Source organism: Musca vetustissima, unplaced genomic scaffold (assembly GCF_032173495.1).
Source record: "Musca vetustissima isolate MV318-11 ecotype Yass unplaced genomic scaffold, APGP_CSIRO_Mvet_v1 utg7913, whole genome shotgun sequence".
Taxonomy (NCBI): domain Eukaryota; kingdom Metazoa; phylum Arthropoda; class Insecta; order Diptera; family Muscidae; genus Musca; species Musca vetustissima.
Window position 1 is genome coordinate 43,734 of NW_026879845.1, and position 5,163 is coordinate 48,896.

Here is a 5,163-nt window from a genome sequence, read left to right on the forward strand (position 1 = left end):
CTTTTACTTTGTGCTGTTGTATGTATGTATGTGTGTGTTATTTTTTGTTGGCATGGATTTCCTCATAAATTTTCCACTTTATGATTTGATGAAAACAAATGACAATGGGCCTGGCTTGTGGTGGCTCAGTGGGGATGTTCTGAAGATGTTTTCTTTTTTTGAGGGGTCTTTTATTTTACAGGGGATTCCCTTTGTAAATGATTGTCTTTTGTGTGGATTTTTTTTTGAAGTATGTATATATTTCTGTGTGTGTTGAATAAGTAATTAATTGGTAGAATGTTTTGAATTTTTCGACTTTGGTAAAGCCTTACGTTTAAAAGATTATTTATATTAAAAAAAGTAAAAGTTATCTATGTGACGGGTGACGTATGAGCATTGATTTTTTACAATACTCATACGCAATATGGTCAATATGCTAAGCCCTTCAGAGTCTCACAACAAAAATATTTTGTTTTTGCAAAATAGTCATGCTGAATCCCAGTTTGTTTTTTTATAAAAACAGGATTCAGCCTGACTATTTTGCAAAAACAAAATACAAATGGAATCCAAAATAAACCGCCAACACTACTGAAAACAAAAATATTTTTTAAAAAATCCACGTCTTATGGAAACTGGAAAAAAAACTTTCCAAAAATCCACGACTTTTGGAAAGTTCAAGAAATATTTCTTTCTCCTGAATCGATTTTCACTATACTTAACACACATCATTCTAGACTTAAGGGGACCCCCCATTATCGGAGTCAAAAAGTTTGTTGATATAATTCGATTCTTCCTTAATTCAGTACTCTATCCCAAATTTCGTGGACATCGAAAGATATCGAGAGACTTTGAGAGTTATATGTAAATCTGAACCGATTTTTAAATAAATTCTTATTCTCGATTCTTAAATAAATTCAGTTCTCTATGCTAGCTATATCTGAATCTGAACCGATTTTCATGAAACTTATCACACATCATTCTAGACTTAATTCGGTACGTTATGCCAAATTTCGTGCAAATCGAATGATGTATAGGGTCTTTGGTGCTCCATTTACATTAAATCGGTCGAAAATATATATGGTAGCTATATCTAAATCTGAACCGTATTTCATGAAATTTAACACACATCATTCTAGAATTAATCCAGTACGCTATGCCAAATTTCGTGCAAATCGAATGATCGAATGATAGGTTCATTGGTGCACCATTTACATAAAATCGGTCGAAAATATATATGAGAGCTATATCTAAATCTTAACCGATTTTCGCGAAATTTAACACACATTATTCTGGACTTAATTCAGTACGCTATGCCAAATTTCGGACAAATCGAAGGATATCGAGGGACTTTGTTACACCATTTACATTAAATGGGACGAAAATATATAGAAGCTATATTTAAATCTGAACCGAATTTCACGAAATTTAACAGACATCATTCTTGACTTAATTCATTGCGCTATGCCAAATTTCGTGTAAATCGAATGATATATAGGGACTTTGTTGTACCATTTACATAAAAAAGATTTTATTCTTTAATCGGATTTCTTCTGTAATCTGACAATATTGTTGTTGTTGTCGAAGAACAAAGAATGTTGGGAAAATATAATCCTCCTTCACTCCAAAATCCGCTTGCTGAATTTTCGTTTTTTACATTCCGGAATGTTTTCATTTTTTTTCAAATTAATTTTTTTTATTTTAATTGGCCTCAATGTAATTATGCCCTAAACCCAGTGAGGTAGCTATGGGGAGGGGACAAAGTGGGTGTATGTTAAAACAAAAAAAAAAATTGAAATTCATCTCCGGCGTTATCCCTGAAAATATGAAAAAAAAACAGTGAGCGCAGCAGTATAGTCGGACGGGCCGACCATACGATACCCTACACAACTACCACGGAACTCTCGTTTCCACGACAGAGGGGTCTACGATCCGAAACCACCCGAGTCTTACTCGGCCAATGTCTGTCACCTCAGCCCATTGTATAAAAACAATAGGGCTGCTACAACAACAACAACAACGATGGAACTCTATCTTTTTTGCGGATTTTTATTTCGAGCCTGGGCAACATATCGAGATAGTTGCACCCTCTTTCCCGATTAGAGGTCAACAGCGCCTATTCCTTACACTGACATATTTTCCGAATATTCCCAATATTCAGTACAGCCCTTCTAATTACTTGTTCAGATTCCGTTCAAAGTGGGTTGTGTTGTGATGTTCGGCTTATAATTGTCAGTCCACTTCATCACAATATTATTATCTGATCATCGCCGAAAATTATAGAAGTTGTTATTGACCATACCTGGATCTTCATTGAAAATTTCTACATTTCCGTCATCTAGTGCGGTAATGGGTAACTAAATAATATAGGAATACGTAACCACCTGTAACAATATAATTGGTATCAATTGTTAAGGTCAACCACTCCTCTTGGATATACTATCGACTTCTCGGGTCTGTATCCTTCAGGGGTAAATATATAGAATAAAAATTTTTTAATTTTTCATACAAAAGTCAGAGTCCATTTGATCCGCTATATATTGACCTATCTTTATCAAAACACGCATGTTAATTCTTTGGTCCGATCCCCTTTTCTATATAAAAATTCGCGATGTTTGGGCCATAATTGCGGCCTCTGTAGCGACCAGAAAAAAAACCGACAAAAATTAGATATTTGGTCCATTTCATTCCCTAAATATTATCCGATCTTTACCAAAAACAATAGGGTTCTTCATTGTGCAGAACCCATCCTACATAAAAGGGGGGTCTAGGACCAAAATTTCGCGGCGTTACAAACTCTTGGGCTGCACAATGCTATAATACCCTGAATGTATTATTCCCCCTCAACATCTACCCCTCTGTTTATGTTTGGGCCATAATTGCGGTCTCTGGTGTGGAGGGGATGAATATATTATTCCCCCTCAACATCTACCCCTCTGTTTATGTTTGGCCCATAATTGCAGACTCTGGTGCGACCAGAAAAACTGATAAAAATTAGGTATTTGGGTCCATTTCATACCCTAAATATTATCCAATCTTAACCAAAAATAATAGGGGTCTTCATTGTGCAAAAGCCATCCTACTTAAGGGTGGGTCTAGGACCAATATTTCGCGGCGTTAAAAACTCTTGGGGCTGCGCAAAGCTATAATACCCTGAATGTATTATTCGCCACTCAACATCTACCCCTTATGTTTATGTTTGGGCCATAATTGCGGCCTCTGGTGTGGAGGGGATGTTGAAGGGGAATAATACTCTGAATGTATTATTCCCACTCAACATCTACCCCTCTGTTTATGTTTGGCCCATAATTGCGGACTCTGGTGCGACCAGAAAACCCGATAAAAATTAAGTATTTGGTCCATTTCATTCCCTAAATATTATCCAAGCTTTACCAAAAACAATATAGGGGTCTTCATTGGGCAGAACCCATCCTACTTAAAGGTGGGTCTAGGATCAATATTTCGCGGCATTACAAACTCTTGGGGCTGCACAAAGCTATAATACCCTGAATGTATTATTCCCCCTCAACATCTACCCCTCTGTTTATAATGCTTAATATAATCCTTATTTTTTCTTTTTCTTTGTAACTTTAAACGAAGAAGCTTTTGCGAATAATAAGTGGTACCGAAAGAAAATTACAATAACAACAAGCGAAAACAAAAACAAAAACAAAAAACATAAACTTTTACTTACTTCCTCTTCCGCTTCCTTTGCGTCTGGCCATATTTCCGTTTTGTTGATGCTACTGCTGCTCCTTGTTAACTGCAATATTCCAATTATAAGAGCGCGTATTTGTGTGAGTGTGTGTTTGTGTCTGAGGCTCTGATTATATTATACTTATATATATATGAACAAGTATATATATATGTATATATAATGCCGAAGAGATATGCCTTCAATAAATCAGCAAAAGGAATGCCAAAGATGATGATATCCTTAAGACGTTGCAGAAGGTACATCCGTGTGTTTTTTTCTCTCAGACAAGAGGTGGAGTGGCAGGATGGCTGGGTGGATGACTGCCTGCCTGTTTGCTTGTCGGGCTGTTTGTCTGTGTGTGCCACCCAGGGATCCTTTTAGCTGAGAATATTGTTGATGATTATAATCTTGTGTTGGACCTTGTTGTCGTTGTTGTTTTTCTTATTATTGTTGCTATTCCATAAAGATATCCTTAAGAATGTTGTTGGAGGTGTTGGTGGTGGGGGTGGAATTAATGATTTTTGTTGTTGTTTCTTTTTTGTTCTTTTGAGTCGGATTTGTTGTTGTTCGCCTTGTGTGTGTTTGTTTGGAATTTATGAAAACTGAAAGTCCCCATTCAATTATATGAATGAGCTCCTTCCATTGTTCCTTTGGTTATCCTGCGAAAGGGGAGGGGTTCACTTAAAGCAAAGCAACAGAGTGGTTGCTTCTTTTTGTTCTGTTCCTTGTTAAAGACTCGTTTTCAATTGTTGCTCCAGTCCACTCTCTCTCTCCACCTCATTGGGATTTTGATGATGACGTTTGGAAGTTTGCCCTTTTTCCCCTCCGGTATCCTTGATGACTGTTGTTGTCGCTACCGTTTTTTTTTGTTGTCCTTATGGTTTCGATTGCCACTTTAGGCCATCATAAAGTCGTTCCATTGTCCTTTGTTGTTGTTGTTGCTTTTTTGGCCAATATTGTTGCTCTATTTGGTCATACATTGCTACGTTAGCTGGGTGTGGGGGGCGGATGATTAGGAATTTCGTGAGTTGGGGGTGACAACTTCTGACGTTGATATGTCCTTGAGGTTGGCTAGTCCTTGCTAGATTTTTTTTTGCTTTTTTAGGTGTCCTGCCCAAGCAACAAATCCTTGCTTTGGTTTTTTGTTCGTTCTTTTTTTTAGTCTTTGAAAAAAATGCTGAAAGGACTTTCTTGCTTTTGCAAAAGGATAACCAAAATCCTTTTTAGCTTCTTAAGGAGGGGAGAGCTTCCTTGCCTCTATTTTCTTCTTCGTGAAATAAATTTTCCCTTTTTTGTAAATATTTTATTGCTAAGAAAAAAGTATTCCCTTTTGTTTTCGTTTCGTTTTTTCCTCCAAAAGGATTTAAGCTTATTGTTGTTGTTATTATTGGTTGGTGGCTCCTTATTTAGGCCAGCTTTTGTGTTTGGCTCTGGCTGTGTTTTTGTGTGTGTGTAAAATATATATAAAAAATTTTTATATATATGTATGG